The 26,117-nt window shown below is 40.9% G+C and overlaps 1 protein-coding gene across 8 annotated transcripts in view; it reads left to right on the top strand.

Moving 5' to 3' along the window:
• The first annotated feature begins 389 nt into the window (after positions 1–389).
• Positions 390–26,117, top strand: part of NFYC (nuclear transcription factor Y subunit gamma) — a 74,077-nt gene continuing 48,349 nt past the window's right edge. For 3 of the 8 annotated variants that reach the window (XM_073902811.1, XM_073902810.1, XM_073902809.1), the window contains exon 1: positions 393–609. The gene's annotated coding sequence lies outside the window, so the exon portion shown is untranslated. Of the gene's footprint in view, positions 610–16,172; positions 16,425–26,117 lie in introns of those variants that run through there. The other 5 variants (XM_073902808.1, XM_073902807.1, XM_025856020.2 and 2 more) reach the window with 4 other exon arrangements.

Here is a 26,117-nt window from a genome sequence, read left to right as displayed (position 1 = left end):
ATTCTTGGGAGGTGCTGTTCTTTACTCCGGAGTATATAATTTTACAGTTTTGGTGTAAATCCCCTTTTACGGTACCGGTAACTATCTTCTTTAGGGGCGCACGTAATCTAGCAATCCCATGTCGTCCTTCGTACCCCAGCTTTCTTTCCTCCCAAATTAAAAAAAACCCCAAAACACAAAAAACCCTATTTCTTAACATTCAAGTGTGCGCACCACATCAAAGGCCCACAAGCGTAGAACGCCCTGTGGAGGTCACCAGGCAACGCCTCCGGATCCTCTAAAAAGGGGTGGGGTCAGAAGGCTCTCTGATCTCATTCCTCCTCCCCAGGTTGTCGCCCCTTCTTAATTCTCGCGAGACTTCAAACAACTCAGCTTCTGCGCATTACAAGACACAGGGAGTCAAGGCGCCAAGGGAGGGGGAGGGGAAGGGGGGAGACGGTGCAAACGGCGTAGCCGCCATCTTGTTTGTGCCCCCGTTTTGCGCGCGCTCCGTTCTCCGTGACGCACGCTTCCCCCTCCCCTCCGCCGTGCCCAGGCCTCTGCATTGCCCGACTCCGCAGGAGCGCGCAGGCGGCTCCTGCTTTTCCCTGGACTCCTGAGCGGAGGCGTGTGAGTGTGCGGGAGCGTCTGTGGGAGGGAGGGTGAGAGGCGAGCGGCGGCGGCGGCGGGGGGAGGGGCAGCGCTTCCCGCCTTCGGCGGAGACCTCACTTCCCTCTCGCGGCCGCTGCTGTAGTTCGGTCCGGCCTGCCCGCCGCCATGTTGTGTTCTCGCCGGGCCCGCCGCTGTCGCCGCTGTCGCGCTCCTGGGGTCCGTGCGCCTCGTCGGCCCGGCCCGCGGGCTTTCTCCCATTGGCGGAAGGCGACTGCGGGGGGGCTCGCTCGTGATTGGTCGGTGGCGGGGAGGCCGCGGACCTGGCACCTTATTGGTCGCGCTGGCTCCGGCCTGGGGGGTGATGAAGGAATCGGAGGCTGCAGGGATGCGCGCGTCTGCGGCCTGGGGCAGCAGGGTGGTGACCCCCTTGGGTGCAGGCGTCGGGTGGAGGCTGGGGGCGAGCCTAGAGACCTTAAGGGGGAAGACAGGGTTATGGCCTGGCAGGTACTTCGAGGATAGCCTGTGCACGGTCCGGAGTGGTGACACTCCTAACTCCAGAGGTACTCTCCGTGGAACATGCGTGGCCTAGTATAAGGGCGTACAAGCCCCAAGGGTGCCAGGCTTGGAAACCCTGAAACCTGAGTTAGGCGCTGAGATGGTCTTCGAGAGCCAAGAGAGCTAGACTTGGAGGGTCTTTTTGTTTTGTTTTGTTTTTGCTTTTTATCCAGCATAGTTAACATACAGTGTTACTTTAGTTTCAGGTGTACATTGTAGTGACTCAACAATTCCATACATCACCTAGTGCTCATCCCGACAAGTGTATTCCTTAAGCCCCATCACCTATTTCAGCCATCGTCTGACCTGCCTCCACTCTGATAACCATCAGTTTGTTTTCTATAGTTAAGATAGAGTTTAACACAGTTTGTGAGTGACCTCGATGTCCACGGATACCTGGTCTGAGGGCATGGTATAGGAGGAAGGGTCACCAGGGCGTTAGGGACCTATCTAAGCGATAGGGTCAGATCGGGATTTTGCTGGAGAGTGCCAGCATTGAAACCGAGGTTTCAGGTACCAGATCTGGGATGTGATATCAGGGGAAAATAAACAGAACTAGCCTGAGAGAGGGATCCTATTGGACCAGCTTGCTGGGTCCTAGAAACTGAATGCCAAGCCTAAGAGGCACCGCATTAAGCAGTGACAGATCTATAGGAATGAGGAAGTGTGAAGTATTTGGGGGAATATTTTCAGACTTGGGAATTATAGTAAGGGCAATTATAGATTATTGGGTCTCAGGACCATGCAGCTAATTTTGAGATGTATATGAAGTTTTCCTGCATTAGGAAGGAAACATGTCAGGGCTGAGTTTCTAAAGCTACGTTTGCTAGCAGATATTAGATACTTGGCATTTATTTGTTGAATAGATATTGTCACATTCCTCTTTAGTAGAAGAGAGCTTAACAGAGATCCTGGACCTGGCTTATTTGTTTTCTTTTATATATGCCTAAAAAGTACACCCACCTCATGTGCACTTAATTTTTTTTTTTTAATAAGCGGCTTGGAAGGAGAATAAACTAGTGCATAGTTTCTTGCATCTTGTCATGAGTTACAGAACTTGTCAACACTTTCTGGTTTGTATTTCAGAAAACTTTTGTTCTAGTCAAGAGTTGTTAGAGTCAGCTTGAGGGTATTTTATCACTTTCCATTTTATTGTAATGAATTGTTCTACATTTGCTCTTCCCAAGGTTTGGGGATCGTGGAAACATATTTGTGTTAAACCTCTGTGTTTCCTAATTTGTTTTTCCTTGTCTATGTTATGTGGTCCTTTCTAGCTTTAGGTAGGTGTTGTACATCTGTTTTCATACCAATTTCAAGAAACTTCTCTGGTTTTCGAATTTGGTCAGTTTTATGTGAATGCAACAAAATTTTCAAAAGGGAAAGTAGTAGAGGAAGGGAATTGACATTTTGGGGCACATTTACTGTTAGGTAGGCATTATCATTCCCATATTGGAGATGAGAAAATTGAGGATCACAGAGGTTATGTAGCTTGTCCAGTGTCACTCAGTGGTTGAACTGGAATTCAAATCCAAGTTGTCTGATGCCAAAGCCTGTAGTTTTATTGCTATATCATGCTATCAGTATAAACCTGACTAGTCAAACTGCCAGATAGTGTTACACATTTCAAAGTGGGTCATTTTTCTTTGATTGCTGGGTGTTAGGAATGTATTGAGTGGGGAGAATATAATTAACAAGAATTTGTTGTAGTTTCAAAGATTCAGACCACAGAATAGGAACCATATAGAATATAGGTTCTTCAACTAGGTTTTAAATCATAGCTCTTGTTTATTGTGTAGAGAAAGATTTACAAAGTAAACTGTTGGAGTTTTTCTGAAGTCAGGTAGATAATAGGGAAAAACATGTACAGAAAGTTTAAGAATCTCATTCTTTAAAATCAGACTTAAGAAAATTGATGACGTAGTCTCTCTATATGGAAGTGATTAATGCCAAGGAGTGAGGAACTACCAAGTGTATAAAGAACTCATTTGGGAGCTTTTTCAAATATCATTACTTCTTTAAGATGTTTGTCTCCAAACACTGTGACCTGTCCAGAAGCCTAGTGCCTTCTTCAAACCATGGGATAGTGAATCTAGTATATGCTTATCCTAAATGATGTGTAAAATTGAAACTGGATACAAAAAATTATTTGCAGTTCTAGTATTTGCATGGAAATCTTTAAATAACTCAGGTTTCGAGGGGAGACCAGTGAATTGGAAGTCTGAGTTGCTTTGACTTGATACAATTAGGTGAAGGTCTCCTTTTTATTTGCAATTAACATTGCAGTGTGGAAGATAGAGTCAAAAGAACAAGGGGAAGTAGGACTTGCCATGCATTTTGTACATTGGTCATCTAACCTTTGTTTGACTCAATCATTAAGTTAGCAGAATATGAGGAGTGTTATGGCATCCATAATTTAGTTTCTTTTTTAGTAAATCTAGACAAGGTTGCAAAAACAAGTGTACACATACTTGCTTTTTATTCAGCAAACATTTCTTAACTATCTGTTCTTCAACACCAGTGATCACCTTCATTCCTATTAGCTCCTTACACCAATGGCCAGTTGCTGGGCCTTGTTATCATCTGGAATTGACCACCCTGGAAATCTTGAACTCCCAGGAGGTCTGAATAGTTCTGAGTTTATGTTAAAAACTTGAGAACATCAACTTTGCCTTCTAAGTAGACTCATACTAATGTTTAGTATTTAACAGACTGTCCATGCTTTGTTCTCTAAATCCTTATAACAATTCTCTTATCTCATTCATGCGTACATATTTTCCGTTTGGTCAAAATTGATTTATTATACTAGAAAAGATACAGGGTTTCTTATGCCCACTTAAAGAGAAGTAGAGGCAAAGTGAAATGCGGGGTCGGTACTAGTTGTCTTTTTGAGACAATTTTGAAATTCACATCTCTTTTAGTTCAGAGATGCTGAACCACTAAAAATCTATGAATCAAACTCAGGAATGATATTATAGTTACTACTTTTTATTGAGTGATTACATTGTACCAGCTAGGGTATAAATGTATTATGCATATTATCTGCCACTCTATGTGGTAGAGCCGATCCTATTACCACCTGCATTTTTAGGTGTGAAAAAACTGAAGAGTTAAGTAATTTGCTCAAGGTCACATAAGGTGACAGAGCCCAGATTCAAGCATAGGTCCATAACTCTTTTTTTTTTTTTTTAGATTTTATTTATATATTTGAGAGACAGAGCGTGAGAGAGAGAGAGCGCACAAGCAGGGAGAGCATCAGAGGGAGAGGGAGAAGCAGGCTCCCTGCAGCAGGGAGCTGGTTGCGGGTCTTGATCCCAGGACCCTGAGACCATGACCTGAGCTGAAGGCAGATGCTTAACCAATGCAGCCACCCGGGCACCCCTATAACTCTTAATTCTTACAAAATTTGTGGAACCCTTACTCTTAAATACTGGGTTCTTTTTTTCTTGAGAGAGTGAATGTGTGAGGGGGCATAGGGGAAGGGAGAGGGAGAGAGAATGTTTTTAAGATTTTATTCATTTAGAGAGAGAGCGTGGGGGGAGTAGAGGGAGAAGGAGAGAGAATCTCAAGCAGACTCCACACTGAGTGTAGAGCTGACATGAGGCTCAGTCCTATGACCCTGAGATCACGACCAGAACCAACATCAAGAGTCAGATGCTCAAAGAGAGAGAAGGAATCTTAGGTAGACTCCATGCTCAGCATGGAGCCCCATATGAGGCTCAGTCTCACCACCCTGAGATCATGTCTTGAATTGAAATCAAGAGTTGGACATTAGACTGAGCCACCCAGGTGCCCCAAACACTGTTTTCTTGACACCATAAAATATTAGGAGAAAAGAAAAATTCTTGCATCTTAGATCGGGAAGTGGCTTTTGATTTCTCTCAGGCAAGTGCTTGGTACTGAGGCCCTTAAGAGTGTGATGACCTTAACAAGGTCACTTGGCTATGCAAGGGGAAAGCCAGGTCTAACTTAGATTACTGGATTCCCAGTCCAGTGCTCATTCCACTGGGCAGCATTGCCTCTTCTGTGGAAACATTGACTTGATGATGGAGATGACCCTAAGGCACCTTTTATATTTTGACAAGTTTGCCTCATTCATAGGAGGGAGAATGGCAGAGGACATTATTAAGGTCACAGATGACCTTCTTGAGGTTCATTCCAACCTCAGGCATACAACCTAGGAGGAACATTCCTTAGCCAGCAAGTTGTTCTTTTCCATTCAGTTTCGTATGCTCAAAGCAGACTGATTGTGAGTTATCTGATGTCTTCCAGTCTCTCTTTTCATTTTGTTTATTCAGTTTTTCATGCATGTGCTGTGACTAGTTAGGAAGTCTACAAGGTCATTTTAGTATTTTCCCAGAGACTAAAAGCACCTAACATAATTTAAGCAGATTAATTGTTGGAGGAAATGGATTTAAAATACTTTGGCCAGAAAGTGCTGTTGGGAGGGGGTAGTGTGGTAGTGTAGTTGCTGACGCTGGAGTTAGACCTGGGAAAGAATTCTTCTGCAATGCAGTTACCCTCTGTGTGAGCTGGGGGTCAGTTTCTCAACCTATCTGAGCCTTAGTTTCTTCTTATGTGAAGTATTGGTAATGACACGTATCTTATAGAGTAGTTAGGAAAAATGAATACAGGAGCATACAGTAGGTGCCTGTCACCAAGTGGACCTTAATAAATGAGAGGACACATCATTTTCTTTTTAGAACAGCATAAAATCTGTCCTTTCAGCCTGTTAGAGCTTCCCTGATGAGGAGGCCTTTTGTAATTATCTACTCTTTTATGTATGGTAAGATGTCTACATGGGGGAGCAACCACTTGGCATGAAAGAAATAACCTAATTTAGTTACGTTGTGGTTTAGGAGCTGGTTTACATTGGATCTATATTATTACTAGTCTGTATTTATGAATGTATGAAGTAGTAGGATTATTTCAGGGTTAGGTTGTCTCCTGATTGCTCTGTTAATCCTCAGGTCCTGAGTGGTAATGATTTTGATGAGATGAGAACTTTTCCGTATTTGCCAGATAGCAATAATTATTATTATTTTTTTAAAGATTTTATTTATTTATTTGACAGAGAGAGACACAGCAAGAGAGGGAACATAAGCAGGGGGAGTGGGAGAAGGAGAAGCAGGCTTCCCATTGAGCAGGGAGCCCGATGCGGGGCTCAGTCCCAGGACCCTGGGACCATGACCTGAGCTGACGGCAGACGCTTAACGACTGAGCCACCCAGGCGTCCCCAGATAGCAATAATTATTGAAATCAGAACAACCAGTTTTATCCTTCAATCCAGAAAGAGATTTGCATTATAGTCATTTTAAAAAAGTTTTCTAATTGTAGAAATTGTCAGTTGAAGTAGAACTGTCAGTTTGGTTTCTAGTCACCTGGGTAACATTTTCTTTGAAGTAAGCAGGAAGACAACATTGTGGAATGGTTCAGGAAGAAATTCCTCTGCCTGCAGAAATTTTTGCCAGGTTGCAAAATTTGCTGCACCCTTCCCACACTTCTCCATGTTGTAGCAGTGATGTACCTGATAACAGTGAGGCAACATCTGTGCTCATTTTCAGCGTGGGAGTTGTATTTGCTATTTTGGTTTAAGTCTTTATTTGTTTGGGGGTGCCTGACTGGCTCAGTTGGTGGAATGTGTGACTCTTGAACTTGGGGTTGTGCGTTCGAGCCCCACGTTGAGTGTGGAGATTGCTTAAAAAGAAAACAAGTCCTTGTCTGCAGACAGATTACTTCTAAATTCAGTGTACTTTTATATAATGAGAGCTTTCTAACAGATAAACTTCAGATGCAGTTTAGAGAGAGGGACTAGGCTAACGTATACATTTGAATGTTTCCAGTAGAATAGGTTTAACTATAGGTTCAAATCTTCATGTCCAAGATATATAAAGTGTCTTATTTAGATGAATACTCTCCATTTAAAATCAACAATATATTGTTAGATCAGATTCAAGAATTAGTCTTTTTTAAAAAAATTTTTATTTTTTAAAGATTTTATTTATTTGACAGAGAGAAATCACAAGCACGGGGAGTGGCAGGCAGAGACAGAGAGAGAAGCAGGCTCTCCACGGAGCAGGGGGAGCCCAATGTGGGACTCGATCCCAGGACCCTGGGATCATGACCCAAGCCTAAGGCAGTTGCTTAACCAACTGAGCCACCCAGGCACCCAAGAATTAATCTTAAATACATTCATGGGTATGAGCTATAAATAGTGATCTTGAGCAGTACTTCAGTAAATACTTCAGTGACTCATAGGAAATGATTTTGGAGTATAGAATATTTTGTATGATGTCATGGGCTTAAATCTATCAGAGTTACAAGCAGTCCCACCCATTCTCTGCAGTTTCGCTTTCTACGGTTTCAGTTACTGCGGTCAACCGTGGTCCAGAAGCAGATGATCCTTCTTCTGATTATTGTCAGAAGATAGTAGTAGCCTAACGCCGCATCACAGTGCCCCTCACTTCATGTCATTCCCCTCAGTTCATCTCATCACACAGGCCTTTTATCATCTCACATCATCACAAGAAGGGTGAGTGCAGAACAGTAAGAGATTTTGGGAGAGACACCACATTCACATAACAGTATATTATTGTAATTGTTTTATTTTATTTTTAAGATTTTGTTTATTTATTTGACAGAGAGAGACACAGCGAGTGAGGGAACACAAGCAGGGGGAGTGGGAGAGGGAGAAGCAGGCTTCCTGCCGAGCAGGGAGCCTGATGCAGGGCTAGATCCCAGGACCCTGGGATCATGACCTGAGCCGAAGGCAGACGCTTAACGACTGAGCCACTCAGGCGCCCCTCTTGTTCTGTTTTATTATTAATTATTGTTGTTGATCTCTTTACTGTGCCTAATTTATAAATTAAACTTCCATCATAGATATGTACGTATTGGAAGAAACAGTGTATATAGGGTTCGGTACTATCTGCAGTTTCAGGCATCCACTGGGGGTGGGGTGGGGGCTGGAATGTATCTCCTGTAGATGGGGGGGGACTACTGTACTGAAGGTTTTCACAGTTTCTGTTATTGTTAACCCTGCCCTCAGAAGCTGCACATTGTCCAGTGATCTATATGAAGTGAGATTCTTTGCCCAGTGTTAAGAAAACATATCCCCTCACTAGTGGCATGATCGTTCATATAAAAGAGGAAAGTGAAAGTACATGAAGTCTGCACAGTTGAACATCTTTGTCATTTTAACTGTCTTAAAAATTATTACTGTACCCTGAAGGGTAAGTAGCTTAGAATTTGCTCATCAGCTGACAAAGTTGTGGCCTTTTAAAAAGGCAAAGTGCACTTGGTTGGCGATAATTTGGGAGGCAGAGGATTGCTATTTATGGTGATATTTAATGTCATTTTCAGTAGGACTAAATTAAAAGGGAAATGCCATAATGTGTGTAAAACTCCAACCATTTGGAAAGTGGTCAGAATAGAGTTGCCTGTAATCTTCATTCCACTAAAATCTGTAAGGCAGCTTAGAGCAGCATTTCTTAAGCTGTTTCATTGAACATTAGTTCTTATACAATGTAATAAATGTCCTGTGGAGTTGGAAAAAGGATCCTTGACAGAATGATGTCTAAAGTGAAATGCATTTCTTTACTGCAGAATTAGTATTCAGAGTGTGTGTGTTCATGTGCCTTATGACCCTTCAAGAGAGAGGATATATAATGCAGTGTTTCTTGAACTTATTTGGCTCTGGAACCCTGTTTGTGAGAACATCTAAAAAGCATTTCATGTTATGACTAGTGTGTAGTGGGGCCCAGTTGAACAGTTCTGGTATAGAGTTTATGAGTAAAAAATGAATTTTTTTGTATAGGACAGCTTGGCCAATAGTGGGAAAGGATTTGTCTGGGAACATACAACGTATGTCTCCAAAATCACATAGACTCTTAGGGATGAATGTGATTTCAAAAGGTCATCTAACCCAGTTGCCAATGTCAGCGATAATACTAGTAGTTACCATTTTTTAGAGCACTTGCCGTTTATCAGTTACAGTGTTGTTATTCTACAGGTATTATTAACCACTGGTCTTTTTTTTTTTTTTTTAAAGATTTTATTTATTTATTTGTCAGAGAGAGAGCGCGCACACAAGCAAGGGAAGCTGCAGGCAGAGGGAGAAGCAAGCTCCCCGCCGAGCAGAGAGCCTGATGTGGGACTTGATCCAGGACCCTGGGATCATGACCTGAGCCGAAGGCAGCCGCTTAACCAACTGAGCCACCCTATTAACCACTGGTCTTAATGATTTTTTATCTTCTTAATATTCCCCATTCATCTGTTCAACATCTGCACTACCACATTTTCCAGTAACTAGATGACACAGGGTCTTGTTTTCCCTGCTATCTGTCTGGAGTTGTCATGCTCCCACCCTGTCTACTTCTCGATAATATACCCCAAATGATCTTTTAAAAGGGTAATTCTGATTGTGCCAGTCCCATGCATAAAGCTCTCAGTGGCTCACTGTTGTCTTCAGAATAAAGTTCTAGTATCTTAGTCTTGGCCAGCCCTTTTCACTTTTCTAGGTTAACTTCTAGCCTCTTGTCACTGGGCTCCTGCCATATCAAACTATAGCCATTCCAGGAATGTAATGCTTTCTGTCAGCTCCAGGACTTTGCACATGCAGTTTGCTTGTCTGTCTCAGTAGGTTCCTATTCTTCTTACAATTTTAAATCCCCCAAGAAGTTGTCTGACCAGTCTGAAATTTAGTTAGGCCCTGGGTTAGGGGATCTACTTATGTCTTGTACTATGTATTTGCTCCTATTGGAACTCTTAACACACAGCACTATGATTGCCTATTTTAATTTTCCTTTTTGTTATTAAAGACTTTAGTCTCCTTGAGGACAGGACTGTGTCTTGTTTAGGATCCCCAGATCTTAGCATAATACCTAGCACAATACCTACACATAAGTATTTATTGAATGAATGACGGTATCCCTAATCCTTACAGCCTTGCAAGATGGTTTATAGTTTAGGAGATTGGCCTCAGTGGAGTTAAGTAACTAGTTTGAGGTTACTCAGCTAAAAAGAGGTGAGGAGGGATTAGAATCTAAATCTGTCTAGCTGCAAAGACTGGGCTTTTTTTCCCTCTGCTTCTCCACATGGCTGCTCTTTTTCATCTTGTCTTCACATATTCCTGTCAAGTGTTCAAACAGCCTGTGCTAACAACCCCATCCGTAGCTTCTGAGGCAGCTTGTGCCATCTTTGGACAGCGCTGAGAGAATAGAATAGTTTTCTAGGATAGTTTTCCACCAATTGGTTTTAATTTATGTTTTGGGGAATATAATTTATTTTTTTAAAACCAAATAATTCAGAATTTATGATCCACTTAAGGTCTCATTTATTGGTTCACTTCATTAATTTACTGAGCAGCCATTTACTGGGCATCAGCAAGTGCTGTGTTCCTTATTCTAATGATACTGTCATTGCTCAAAATATTTCTGGGACTTCTTTGGAAATTATCTTCAGAACTTCTGTCAGATTCTTTTGAAAATGTGTTGATACATTTTTTTAAACCTTGAAGGTGGATTTGGTTTGGGAAATAACTGATAGGTGTTCACGATCAAGTCAGGTGAAAGATACGGGTCAAGAGGAACAATCTGGCAGCCCTTAATTTTCTTTGATCTGCTTATAATTAAAAAATTCCCAACCAAAATTGAAAATGGAAAGATTTAACATTAAAACAATCTGGCTTTCATAGTTTTTTTGTTTTGTTTTGTTTTTTGTTTTTTAACCAGACAAAATGATACTATTTATGAAGCCATTGCAGTGGTTCTGGAAGGGATAATGAGGGTACAAGGAATGGGCATAATGGATGTTCTCTGTGATGCTGTTTACAATATTTTAAAATTGAAGACATTGAAGGATTAATATCTAAAATATATGAAGACCTTATACATTTCAGTACCAAAAAAAAATCCAGTTAAAAAATGGGCAGAGGACTTGAAAAGACATTTTTCCAAAGAAGACATACAGATGGCCAACAGGCACATGAAAATGTGATCAGCATCACTAATCATCAGGAAAATGCAAATCAAAACTACAATGATACATCACCTTACACCTGTCAGAAAATTAAAAAGACAAGAAATAAGTTTGGCAAGGATGTGGAGAAAAAGGAACCTTTGTGTGCTGTTGGTGGGAATGTAAATTGGTACAGCCACTGTGGAAAACAGTATGGAGATTCCTCAAAAAATTAAAAATAGAAATACCATATGATCCAGTAATTCCACTACTGGGCATCTACCCAAAGAAAATGAAAACACTGATTCAAAAAGATGTATGTACCCCTGTTCATTGTAGCCTTGGCATTATTTACAATAGCCAAGATGTGGAAGCAACCTAAATGTCCATCAAGAGACGAGTGGGTAGGAAGATGTGGTGTGTGTACACACACACACACACACACAGTGGAATATTACATAGCCATATAAAAGAATGAGATTATGCCATTTGTGACAACATGGATGGACCTAGAGGCTATTATGCTAAATGAAGTAAGTCTGACTGAGAAAGACAGATACTATATGATTTTAGTCATATGTGGAATCTAAAAAACAAAACAAATGAACAACAAAAAAGCATAATCAGACGTATAAATTCAGAGAACATACTGATGGTTGCCAAGGAGGGCATGGAATAGCTGAAATGGAGTGGGAGATACAGGCTTCCAGTTAGGGAATGAATAAACCACAGAAATGAAGGCACAGCATAGGGAATATAGTCAGTGATACTGTAATAGTGTTGTATGGGGACAGGTGGTAGCTACGCTTGTGGTGAGCTTAACGCAGAGAAGTTGAATCACTGTTATACACCTGAAACTAGTGTAATATTGTGAAAACTATACTCAAAAAATTCAAAAGGTAAAAAAAAAAATTGGAAACACAAGTTATTAATATAAAACTGAAAATTATGGTACATCCATTCAATGGACTATAACCCAATTATAAATGATGTAGATATATATTTGATATGGAAAGTTAACATTTTTTTTTAAAGATTTTATTTCTTTATTAGAGAGCGAGTGAGAGAGAAACAGCATGAGAAGGGAGAAGGTCAGAGGGAGAAGCAGGCTCCCCGCTGAGCCGGGAGCACGATGCAGGACTCGATCCCAGGACCCTGGGATCATGACCTGAGCTGAAGGCAGTCGCTTAACCAGCTGAGCCACCCAGGCGCCCAAAAGTTAACATTTTTTAAGTGAAAAAGATTACAAAACAGTTTGTATAGTGTTATCTAATATTGGGAGACTAACTCAGCCTTGTTTCTCATTTACATAAGCAAAATACAGTGTTTGATTTTGAGTGGTTGCATTAAAGGAATTCATAAAAAAATACCCCATTCCCTTAACCTATCACAACATCAGTACAAAACTGCTATATATATCTCTCATCAGCTTAGTATGTAAGAAGTCATACAATGTATTTAATATTCAAATGAATATGGTTTTGTGTTCACCTCATAACATATGAAAAGTTCTTTTTTTTTTTTTTAGAGGATCTCTGATATTTCTTGGGGCTTCTGGGTTTACTTCACTAAGTCCAAGGAAATCAGTTAGGGGTACCATCAGTAAAATGTTTGTTCAGGGCACTGAAGAGCCCAGTATCTTTGCTGCTAGTTATGCTTCTGTTGTGATGCAGTATAACCTCCAGGATTAGGTTATCTGGGGGACTGAACAAGACCTTGTACTTGACAAGAATTGTCATGGTGGTTAGGGCCAACTTCTGCCATAACTCTGGTCCTTCAGTCATTCCTCAGGATGGCAGATCAAGAGCTGTTCTAGCATCACCTTTTTGTGTTCAGGATCTGGCTTTTGCTTCTTTTATTGGTTTTGAAGCTCTTGCTGCAGTGGATTAGTATTCCTCCATGGCGTTTGTCAGTTGGAGCTGAACAATGGCTGCCCTTTTAGGTGGGACATGCACTCTCCAGTTTTCCTCAATCCCCACTACTCCTTGTTATTTCGTTGAGACTATGGCTAAGGTTGTGTTTGAGATATACCTCTGTACTGAACGCTGGGGATATATGTGGATATAAACAAAACACAGCCGCTGTCTTCAGGAAGCCCTCCTCTGGTAATAGAGACATGGTTGAAAGTAATTATAATGTGTGATAAGTGCTATAGTCAAGTGTATATTTAGATATTGAGTACCTACCACATGCTAGGTATTAATGCTGAGTGCTTTCTTTACCTTGTCATTTAAGCCTCAACATTCCCATGGGTTGGTGTTATTTTTTTCCATTTTATACATGAAGAAGTGAGCTCAGAGATGGTTAAGTAACTTGACCAGGGTCATAGAATTTTCTGACCAAGAGCATCAGATCCCACTGTGCCTACTTTGAGAGTATTTAAGCTTGAACCACTTAATCAGAGGCCTTCGTTTTGCCTCACAGTGATCTGGGTGTTTTTTAGGGCAAGACGATACAGTTGTCTGGTTTGGAGGGCTGCTGAGATCCAGGACCAGGGAAGAATGTGAGTTGGAATCCCAGAGATCCCATGAGGCTCTTAGTCCACAGTAACAACAGGCTAGAGAGGAGAAACAATAGTAAGTGAATGGGCCAGGCTGCCAGATGGAAATTCTAGGATAATTTCAGTTCTCTTCCCACTTGTAGCTTGAATTATAGTAAGGTGGCTGTTGATAAATAGGGGTTGAGGGGCGCTTGGGTGGCGTAGTTGGTTAAGTGTCTGATTCTTGGTTTCAGCTCAGGTCGTGACCTCAGGGTTGTGAGATAGAGCCCCAAGTAGGGCTCCGTGCTCAATGCAGAGTCTGCTTAAGTTTCTCTCTCCCTCTCCTCCTCCCCCATGCTGTCTCTCTCTCTTTCTCTCAAATAAATAAATAAATCTTTAAAAAAGGAAAAGAAATAGGGGTTGAAATGTTTTTCTTGCAAACTTTCCAAGAACTAGTAAAAACTACGCCAAAGACCTTCACAGAGTATTAAGGGACATGTTTGGTTTAATCGGGTACATCAAACAGTCAAGGATGGGCATATGGGACAAGAACCAAATTTCAGCCTGGATTGGTGGTGAAAGGCATGGGGAAGATTTTTTGTAGCAGCTGGTAGTCCTCCCACACTGCCTTTTATGGCTCAGGAGTTGCTTTCTGCAGGGTTGCAGGGTATGCTGGAGATAGAAGAGAGACAGTCCCTTCTAGTTGCTTTAGGGCCTTAAGGAAAGGGTGCTATTTTGTCACTTACTTAGCTAGGTCTCTAACCAAGAGATCAAGCTCAACATCAGTCAGATTTCTGATTTTTAAATTAATGAAATTGGGTGTAATAGTTTATGCTACCTCTACATATATGTGACCCCAAAGAATTTCCTTGGCTGTGCCCTGAGGTGCCCCATGTTTTGGTATCAGCATTGTGGTACAATAGAAAGAATAGCACCCTAGGTGGGACCTGAGTTTGCATCCTCAGTGTATGGTTAGGAGCCAGTTGTCAGACTTCTCCTTCACTCTTTCTCACATATAAGAGAGGATAGTGAAGATTAGAGGGGGAGAGGCTGTAACATACCTAGCATAGAACTTGGCACTAATCATGATGAAATTAATTCATTTCAATGTGAGAAATGAGTAGAATGTGTATAGAGAAGTTAGTATGGCAAAGCGATTAGAAGGACCACCGTACTTCTGTTTCAGGGCGCTACCAAATCCCTGCAGATGCCCATGATGACTTTGCATGTAAGGTCAGCCGAGGTATTTCTAGAGAAGGTCTCCTTCCCCTGGCAAAACAGTTGTGTTGTTTAGTCCTGGAATACTTGGTTTCAAGGGAGGAAGCAGATCTAAGGAGACTGTTAAAGGCCTTTGGTAATAGTGCGATGTTTCTATTGGAGTATTTTGTAAAAAGAAAAGAAAAAAGACATGTTAATTCATTTTCACCATATTAGGAGGCTCCTCTTTAAAACCTCAACAGTTGGGCCCAAAATCCATAAGCACATCTTTGACCACTGTGGTAAACTTCAGCACCCCAGAATGTCTGCAGTAACTGCAGTACTTACACTGTCTATCCTGAGATTATCGCTGTTACTCATTCTTGAAAATGTGGTTGAAAAGTTTATTCTCTATGATATCAATACTGTAATATTAAAAGCTAATAATTTTTTATGACCATCCTAAATAATAAATCCATCAAACTGTAATGAACTTTAAACAATAGTCATTGGTGTTCTATCTCTGCCAGTCCCCCCCTCCCCCCCCCACACCCCTTTATCATTGTATTTCCCTCTCAGGTTCCTGGTAGACCTTTTGTAAATGCCACCATCTCTGTCACTACCTTCTTATATTACTCCAGAATTTTCCTATTTAGATTAGTTTGCGTTTCAAACTAGTACTAATATGTGCTTTCAGAATTACCAGGGACATAATGACAGATGCCTTTTTAGAAATCCTACAAGCTGTTGTATGGCCATTGTTATCACTCTTTGTTACTGTAAAGAGGTCACATTTTCTTTGGAGCTGTTGGACGAGCGCACTCTGTTTTCTTTTTCTTCTGTTAATGCTCAAGAGAAAACTGGATAGTTAAGTCACAACTTTCCGATCTTAGGCACATTGCTTCTCTGGTTTACTGCCATAGTATACTGTAGCAATATCTTACAGACATCTTTGATGGCCAATCAGAAGCAGTTAAATTACCTTAAATTTTTTAAGTGGAACTCTGACAGCCAATAAGAAATCCTTTGGGTGGGAACTGTAACAACCCTATCGTGTGATTTTAAGAACATTGTAAATTTGCAGTTTCCTCTGTTTTGGAAACACAAGAGGCCCTAGTGCATCTGCTGTGTGCATTTGCCAGGCATTTCCAAGCCTTAAGTTCCCTATAGTTTGAAGTCTGAATCTGACCCCTGTTCTGCTTCTCAAGGTAACTTTAAAACAGGAAGTGTACAAAGGAGGTAACTGATGACGTGAACAGCCAATCATGGCTTTGTGTTCTTAGCTGATAAAGCAGCTCAGCCAATGGGACCACTCTGGAGGCAAGGTTTGGTGTCAAATAGCATGCTAGATTGAATGCCTTTGACTGTTAAAGTGGAAGGAGGCTGCAGGGCTTCATTGGAGCCTCGGAGTTTTTCACTGAGGCAGGGGTCAGCTGAAAGACAAAGAAAAATGGCGAATAGTTTGCTGGGGGGTGGGGGGACAGCTGTTCGGGTTTTCACTGGAGTGGACATTCCAGACTCAGGTTTCTGCATCTCCTGCTGCCTTTTGTTTCCTCCGTCCTTTTTGGGGGGGAGGGCTAGGAGTGACTTAAATTCTCCCTGTCCGAGGAGATATAAATAACTACATGTAAAATTAATGCAGTTCCCGGTAAGTTTAATTCTTTGTTTTGTGTTAAAATGGTAGAAACTGTTTAGCTTCAGAGAGTGTAGACAAGTTGCACTGTTTCAGAAAATGGCCACTTTACATTCCATGCATACCTTTTGGTGCACCTAGAATACCTTGGCTCTGTTTAGATTTTGCATGCCCTTCACCTAGGATTTCTTTTCCTAGTTGAGTATTGACAAGATCAGGTACATGAAGAAAGGCTAATCATTTTTCAGGGACACACAGAAGCAAAGCACTTTCTCTTTGCATTGGGTAAACTTAACTGTTTTCCAAATAATTTTCCTTTGTTCAAGTGCACTGAAGCTTTCCTACAGAATAAGCTGAGTTGTTGTAAGACTTTTTCTGTTTCCATGCACTTTGTTGACATCTGTGTTTTCAGAGGTGGAAGCAACACCATTGCTGTTCTAAATTTGTGTGAAAATACGGTTTGCACGGATGCAGGTTCTAATGGTGAAGGCCCACATGCCAATGTGAAATTCTCCCGTAACTTTCTTGATTTACCTGTCTGCTTCTATTCTAATACGTACCAATAATTAAGTAACAGTCTTTGTTTTAAAATACACATTCTAGTTTAGAATGTTGGTAAGAAACATACTTTTCCACTATATTGGCAGTGAAAAGAGCTTTTTCTACCAGTTTCACACATTTTGTCAGGCATTGGTTTAGTTCTTTAAAAATGTGAGCGAAGTGCTTTTCATTTTCTGTATGAAATATTTTGAATCCTAATTTTCCTGCATTTTGTGAATAGGAAAGTTAAGAGTACAGTCACCCTATCTTTTGCCCTTGATAATTTTTTCCCCCTTTTAGGGATACAAAGCTGATGCTGGTTGCTAATCAGTAACCAGCTAGGTTTTGTGAATAGTGAACTCTTCTGTCCCATGTACTAACATCTATAATACACTTGATTTAAAAAGCAATTCTTTGTTTTCTTCTTATTTGAAAATATGGAATGAAGGTCATTGGAACATTTCTGCAGCAGACTCAGCGTGGAGCAGTGAGCCAGCAGTACTCAGTCTCTGGGTAGGGAAAAGGCACAGGCCCTAGTAGAGGAGAAGTTTGGAGGGTGCTGATTGCCTTCCCCTGGCTTCCCCTCGTGTAAAGGATTTACCTGAGAGGATCCATAGGGGTTTAGATTTGGGGCTCTTCAAATGAGTGGTGTAGCAGTCAAAGTTGCTCGATGCAGGCCTCTGTCGTTGTTCGCAAAAGTGACCTTGAAAAACTGCCGAGGAGTTGAAAGATGGAAGGACAAAGTTTGTTTATACAGATTTTAGACTGAAAAGCTCTATTTAAGATGAAAAGAGATTGTACTTCTGATGTTCAAGTCGAGTGGTTAGTCGGAATATGTTATAGATTCAGATTAGGAGTTTTCAAGCAGTAAGACAATAGGGCTGCATTCATTCTCTCTCCCACTCTTCTCTGTTCCTTCCCCCAGCAAAAAAATTCTAAATCCTTTTGGTATGATAGTTGAGTGAACTGCCTAACAGATTCAGAATTCCTTGCACGCTACCTTGTCTTCTGTGTAATCTAGAGAGTTCTTAGTGAAGAATGGCATTTCAAGAGTTCAAAGCAGTTATGTTTGTAAAACTTCTTTGAGGGAATTGGAATGCTTATGGTAAGAAAACTGTCATTCTGGGAAGTTAAATCATAAGAGAAAGGAGTATGTGTTAAGGATTACACTTTAACAGATAATTTAAATTTATTTTCTATAAGTCATTGATTTATATGTTATCAGTTGCTCCAGGTTTTACGTATGATTTAAAAAACAGATGTAGATACCGCATGACTCTTTTAGCCTGGGAGAAGGCCTGGAGCAGGGAAGGCAGAAGGTAAGTGGGGCACAGTATGAGGCCTTGATTAAAACTCTTTGAGAACTTTGTGGATTTCGCTTCTTGGAAAGATCTCTAGCCATTGCCTCTAGCGTGGGTTCTTACCCTTTTCAGAGTCATGGACTCTGAGAGTCTGACCCACTACCTGGAAAAATGCACATAGGCATGCCTATGCAGAACCTCCTGGTGACTAAGATAATCTTCCAGTATATGCCGAATGGTGTTTATATGATCTCCTTATTTAACACATTAGCCAGATAAATGTTTTCCAGAAAAATGAAGAAAACTCTGCTTCCATAAGGAGCATAGGACCTTCCACAGCTAACTAGAACTTAGACCAGGGGTGGGTGTGTGTGGGTGGGGACGACTTAGATGGGGTCTTAGATTTGGGCATTTATTTTTATACTCTGATTACAGTATTTGAGGCAGCATGGTGCGGTAGCAAAATCCAGCCATTTAAAGTCAGGAGACCTGTGTTCACGTTCCATTCAGCTATCACCAGCTTTGTGAGCTTGGGCAAGTCAGCCATTTAGTGTCAGCTTCCTCCCATGTAAAAATGGGACCTAAAAATAGCACCTTCCTATTTAGTGGTGAGTCTCAAATGAGATCATGTAGTCAAAGTGCTTTGCAAATTGTGAATTGCTACATAAATATTAGTTGCTATTAATCCAGACTATTGGGGGGTAGGGGTTAAATACGAAGATAGGTGGGGCATCAAAGAAAAGAAATGCCAGTATTTTAATGTTTACCAAGGAGTTTCCTTAAACCTGACACATTTTTTAAACATGGTTCCACACGCCTTCACATGCATATTCTCGTTTGTGCTGACATGACCCTATGTAATTCATTTGTTGAGACCGTCAACCCTTCCCTTACCAGGATGCCTATGATGAAAGAATTTTAACCCCTTTGTCAAAAATGAAGTGTCTAAGAATAAGATGAAATGGGAATGCTGAGTTTTTAAAAACCCTTACTAGATTTAGGAGCCTCTCAATAAAAACTGGGAACCTGTTCTGATTGGGTACTGAGATTTGCGTTATAATGCAGGTAAGTTCTAATAGTTGCAGATGTTTACTAAGCAGAGGTTCATTTTTAGTTTGTGCAACAAATGTTTATAAAGTAAACTGGAGCCATTTTTTTGTTTGCTTTGTGGTCAGATTTTTTTGGTCAGTTTTCAAACTTGGGAGGTAGTTACAGCTTGCAGAGTAGTAATAAGCAAGTAAATGTTGGGATAAAGAAAAAAATTATTGGTCCCATCAAAATAGAAACACTAGCATGAATGCCACATAGCTGATACATATTGTGAGATACATTTCCAAGATAAATGGTGGAAACCCATGGGGATTTCTTACCCATTTTACATGCCTGGTGTCATCTATTTTTAGGACTTTTTTTTCTTCCCCTGGGGTGGGGGTGGATATTTTGTGATCTATTTGATTTCCTGTCCTCTTAAGTCACTTCCTATCAGGCGTGGTCAGTCAGCGTTAATGTCTGTCTCCTTTCTATGCATTGAAGGAATCATTCACACAGAATAAGGTTTGGCAAAATTGCAGTTGGCCTCTCCACATAAAAGTCCGCTTCCTGGGATGTGAATGTTTGAAAACAGCAGTCATGGTCACTGTGGGCTTTCTGTTCCTAAAACAAGATGAGGTCTCCTTTTAGAGAAGGTATATACTTTCATGGAAGCTTCAGTAACCCCAAGAAGTATTCTTAAAGCTAATCATTTATATATGGTCTTCACGAATGGAGTTATTTTTGCCTATTCTGGCCCCAATAATATATGCATACAGAGCTATTATACTCTTAAGTTCGGCTGATGGAAATCATCTAGGGATCTAGTCTACTTCCCTTCTTGTAAAGTGGGGAAGTTGAGGCCCAGAAAGGTTAGGTGCCCCAATCTTTCAGCTTTTGAATGGCTAGCCTATGCACATTCAGAGATTCAACTCCTACTTAGTTCATTCCAGGTTTCTTTTATTCCTCTAGGTTGTTTTTACTTTTTATTTTTCATATTTCTCTTCCTTTTGGTACATCCATACAGGTTTGCTATTTGAACACAGAAGGAACAGAAAATGGGCCATGGAAGTGGTTCAGAAGTCTCCATGTGGAGTCTGTTGGTTAGAAAGTCAGCTACAGCAGACTTACAGTCCCTTTTGGGATCTGAAGATTTCTTGCCTCAGCCAACTGGCTTATTCAGAAAGCAGAGAATCAGCTAGGAAGTTAATGGTGCCCACCTGGCTGAGGTGTCCCAGAGAGCTGGGTTACTTTTATATATTACAAGGAAGTAACCTAAGGTATACAAACACAACACCTGCATGCCAGTTGGGGTTTTGTTTTGTTTTTTGGTGGTGGTCGTTGTTAATACACCTCAAGAGCAAGCTAACTCCCAAACAAGTTAGGGCCTGGTTCTTCAAGTGAGTCCTTAAGCCAACTGGTATTTCATAAACAAAGATCCCAGGATCATTTTAAGCATTTGACAAGACTGAAATAGAAATCATTGTCTATATACTCCCCAAATAATATTTTAACTATGTTGACTTCAATCTTTACCACCAGCAAAGTAGTTGTGTATCTGCACGTGTGTGTTTGGTTTTGTTCTCATTTGCATATTCTCTGATAGACCATAAACTACTTGAACCTTTTAAAGTTTTTTTTTTGTAGTTGGATTTCTTTTCACCACCTTCATATATTTGAACTAAAGTTACAATTACAATTTACTGAAAGAGTGAGAGCTTGAATGATATGCATCTTATGTGATGTGTAGGTGCTGAGGTGTACTGTGTCTGAAAAGTAGAGTAGACATAGCTGGATAGTAGCTTCCTTGCATCTGCATCTCCCAGAAGCTTCATTTTCTTTCTAACCTCTTCTCTCTGCTGTCTCATCAGTATTGGGCCCAGCCTTTAAAACTTGGTCAGATTCTGTCTGTACTGTCGCCCTTATCTTCCCGTCTCTCCCCTCAGCATCGCAAAGCCACACCCCACTGTTCAATCCATGACCAAAAGTTTTCCTCTGTTTAGAACGTTTACTATAAATTAAGTTACAGCGCTGCACTCTGTAGTGAAAAAGGGCAGTTGAAGGATAAGAAATGAAGGTAAATTCCAGTGTAAAGGCAGAACTAAAGAAAAAAAACCATGTAGTAAATGTTTAACTTTAAAGTGGCATAACATAGCTTGTGACCTTGTGTTCCTTAGTTCAAAGGAAGAGACAAACTACAGCAAACAGCAATGCTGATTCACTTGGTTACTTTTTTTCTTAGAAGTACTATCATTTGGTCTGTCTTCATCATTTCATTTACGTAGAAAACTATAAAGCAAGACCTGCTTGATTGGAAATACCCAGATAAAATGAATTTTTCCTTTATCTTCCTAAGCTGTATAGTTCTTACCTAGGAGAAAATAGTGAAGGTGGATGCTTTACATTTCCTTTCACTAATTCACCACACATACGCATGTCTTTATGTGTGGAGACAAAATTTTACTCCAGGATCCAACAGGGGAGACAGAGGATGTATATCAAGTATGTGAAACTGATATGGAAAGTACAACCAAAGGACACAGAATTCAGAGGGAGGGAGATCTTTACTTCTGACTTAGGAATGAAGGAAGGCAGTGTAACTGGGCGTTGGATTCAGGGAGGTAGGGACAGGGGCACTTTAGGTGTAGGGAAAGGAGGAGCAAGGTCATGATTCAAAAAGTGCAGCATGTGCTGAAGAAAGCAGCAAATGGCCCAGTCTGCTTAGAGCATATAAGGAGATGAGTTAGGGACGGGAGGGAGTGGAAAAACAAAGAAGTCTGGAGAAATAAGTTGGGGTCAGCTGTGACTGTCAGGTTAAGAAATTTGAACTGTCTCTGTTGACATTGGTGAACTGTTGAATGTTGAAGATTTTGGGTAATAGGTTGATGTGGCATTATCAGAGATGTGCTTTTATAAGATTTAGTAAGCATCATTCTGTAGAGATAAGCAGAATTTGAGTAGAAGATACCAGAAACTGAACAATGCAGTGAGTTCACATACTAGGTTCACAACCCTTACAGGACAGGATTGTTATGAGGGTGAAAAGGAAGAGCAATGCAAAGGGCTTAGAACTGTACCTGGCACCCAGCATTAAACGCGTGTTAGCTATTATCATCATCATCATAGTCATTTTTGTTAACTATATGGGGATGATGACCTGAACGGAGATAGTGACCGTATGAAGAAAGGTCAGGAGATGGACACTGTTACTACAGATTCTAGAAGTTGATGAGAATTGAACAGCGTCCAGGACGACTCTGAGGTTTTAAGCCTAGGTGACTGGAGGATAGAAACTGAAAAGTTAGAAGGAGTAGGTTTGGGGAAAGAAGATGATTTTGGACACATGGAGCTTGAGTTTGAGTTCCTGGCAGTTTTCCCGTTGGAGATGTCCAGCTTGCAGGACTGGAGAAATAGCAGAATTAGTAATGTATATTTGGAATTTAAGCTATAGAGATTATAGCTGAACCTGGGGAATAGATGGGAGGGAATCAAGGGAGAGAGAATGGACAGAAGGACCAGAAGAATGAAGCTTTGTGTCAAAATTGGAAACACAAAAAAACTTGGACCCTTAAGTTGAGACATGTAGAAATGAACATGGTGGAGTCCTCTAGGTCAGTGTTGTTTTTTTTTCTTTTTAAAGATTTTATTTATTTATTTGACAGAGCACAAGCAGGGGGAGCGGCAGGCAGAGGCAGAGGGAGAAGCGGGCTTCCCGGCAAGCGGGGAGCCTGATGCGGGGCTTGATCCCAGGACCCTGGGATCATGACCTGAGCCAAAGGCAGATGCTTAACCAACTGAGCCACCCAGGTGCCCCTAGGTCAGTGTTCTGTAAGCTTTTTTGATTGTGCACCCCTTTCATCTGAGTTGCAGCTCCCATATAGAGTATTCTTTACTCTAAAGCTACTTACTCATTTTTTTGAATGTTAGTTTAATTAAAACTGCAGAATATCTATAACTTCCCTAATTCAGGCCTACATAACAAAGTAAGGTATCACTGTTAGCCCACATTTTTCTCAGAATACTTAGAGCACCATGCGTGATACATGATCTTGTGACAAGTTAAATGGAATGAGGGCGTCGGTATCAGCCCATAGGTTAAGTATTCAGAAAACTAATATTAACATTTTCAGTGTGTGCCTTGATATGTAGAAGATTAGAAATACTGCCCTAAAATCTGGTGGCCTTCACTTGTTCTGAAAATGTACAAATATTTCCTTGAAATGTTACCTTGTAGATCCTTGAAATTAGTTATATATATGTTTCTGTATATGTGTGTATGTAAAGCCTTAAACTTTCTTATTTAAGTTTTAAGTATATACACACACACCTCCATTCAGTGGAAAAGCTAGGGTTTTTTTTTTTTTTGAGTTGCATTGGGCTTAATCTTCACTGGTGTTAGCTTTATAAAGTCTCAAACGGCAGCCTCTGCATGAAGCAAAAATACACATTTAGGAATTTGGCGGTATTTGCTTAGCAAGTAATATATAGCCACATGATCATGATAACATGGCTGAGCAGCATACAGTATAAATTACCAGGAATAGGATAGCCTCATCAGATTGTAGGATTTAGCAGAACTTCTAATATAAGGCATGTATATTTAGTTTCTAGACTAGGTATGTTGTAATTATCCTCAATCTAAAATAAAGGTAATAAACTTTTCACTAGAGAAGGAGTGGTAAATTTCCAGCCACTCTACCTGATGATTTATATCCTGAATTCCATGATTATTTCTCTCCTGATAATTAATTAACTGGCCAAATACTCATGAAGCTACCCTTGAAGGTAGTTAAGCAATGTAATAAATAGTATGGAATGTTTATACGAAAGAGTACTTTATAGTTAATGGAGTGATTTTATATTTATTCTCTCACTTAGTATTTACCTAAGGTAAGTAGGCAGAAGATGATTATCCCCATTTTGTGGGTGAGGAAATCAGAGGCAGAGCCTAGCGACATAAGCCCTGTGTTCTTTGCACTGCACCTTGTTGCTGGCTATGAAAAATGAGCTATAGCTCTCTAACAGGACTAATTCTTCCTTCCGCCTCCCCTTTGCCTGTGTGTGCTGCTCTTTCCCAAAAAGGAGACACAACTTTTTTCCTCCCAGAGTTCACACATAATCTTACATGAAGTGACTAAACAGGTTGGTCATAAAAGGAGCAAATATATAGTCAAACTGAATTATATTTCAAGTTTTTTTTGTCAAACACAGCCATCTTTGCCATCTTTCTTTTCAGAATAAAGCATAGTAGAGGGGCGCCTGGGTGGCTCAGTGTACAAGCGTCTGCCTTCAGCTCATGTCATGATCCCAGGGTCCCTGGATCAAGCCCGCATCAGGCTCCCTGCTCAGCAGGAAGCCTGCTTCTCCCTCTCCCACTGCCCCCTACTTGTGTTCCTTCTCTCGCTGTCTCTCTCTCTCTCTCTCTCTGTCAAAAAATAAATAAAATCTTAAAAAAAAAAAAAAAGCATAGTAGAAATAGGTACTAAATGAGTACCACCAGTGAGTGTGGTGGGAAATGGTCTTTCCTGAATCCTAAATTCGCTCAGGTCAGGTAAGTAGTTCACGAACTTTCCCCCCCATAGATAGGAGGTTAGAGTTGGTGTTAGGTGTCCTGTGGTGTTCCTTAGTTGTGCAGATGCACACACATTTGGGTAGCTGCTAGATTTGTGTTCTTATCTGGAACTGCCGAGATTGGCATTTTTAGATGAGTCATGGGGTTCTTAAATAATCATTTGCTTTATATTTCCTAGCTGTGATTTACAATACTTGCCTTACCCCTAGTGAGGTAGTTAGAACAAAGGAATGCTGATTTCTTGGAGTGATGACTGCATAATTAAAATAACATTGTCACCATGTTCACAATGTGGCAATAGCTATAATTTTGAAACACTGCATAGTATTGAGCCAGATGATTCCTCTCTGAGTGTGCACCTATGGAAACATCTCCAACAAGGGGGGTAGGCTAAGGCTATTCTGAACTAAAGGGAAAAGATAGAGTGACTTCCCATCACCAGGCCCCCAAAGAGTGAACTTGATCTACCAAACCTTTTCAAACTCACTCTTGGTTGGTGACCAGATAACTCCCGACTCCCAGTCCTGTGTGCAACTATAGCTTTAACAAGCTTGAAAACCTTAAGCTTTCCACTTTGAAATGTATAAGAATCTGGCACCTTGGCCTTCTGGAGTACTTTTTCCAGGAGAATGATCAGGAAAACTAAAGGTAAAAGGCTTGATGGACTTAATGTTGCAGGCTTCAAAGAGCCATACGTTCTTAAGTTTTGGGTCCTCTGTTGAGATGGAGGGAGGAGAACATGTGGTTTAAGAGTGTAGAACGGAGAATCCAGGCACGTGCTTGTCCTGTGACCTCCCAAGTCCCTCAGTTCGTCTGGATGGAGTACCTTTATCAGATGGGAGTATTAGTACCTGTGCTGTGTTTGTAGTGAAAAACAAATGAGGTGGTGGAAAGAGAGCTCCTGTATGAAGTGTAAAGCATGTACAGATGTAAAGGATTAGCATAACCATCTCAGTTGCTTCGCCCTCTTTGAAGTAGTCTTTACACTCAGCTCCTGACAGCTGTTATACATGGAGGTAGGAGGTGTAGTGCTTGTTTGGCTTGGAGGATTTGTTTCTTCTCGTGCTCTTCTCATTTCCTTCCTTCCTTTCAGCATCTAAGGCAACCATAAAAGACCCTACGCAGAGGGCAGAATTCAGTGTGTCTGTGAATCAGCAGAATCCATACAGCCAAATCAATACAACCAAGCTCATATTGACATTATTACAACACCTGCAGGTTTTTGAGAATTCTTTGCGGCCCCCCCCTCCCCGTTTTTAGATGGAT

Source organism: Callorhinus ursinus, unplaced genomic scaffold, assembly GCF_003265705.2.
Source record: "Callorhinus ursinus isolate GAN/ISIS: 27379988/994484 unplaced genomic scaffold, GSC_fseal_2.0 scaffold18, whole genome shotgun sequence".
Taxonomy (NCBI): domain Eukaryota; kingdom Metazoa; phylum Chordata; class Mammalia; order Carnivora; family Otariidae; genus Callorhinus; species Callorhinus ursinus.
This window is presented reverse-complemented; position numbering and strand designations above follow the sequence as displayed.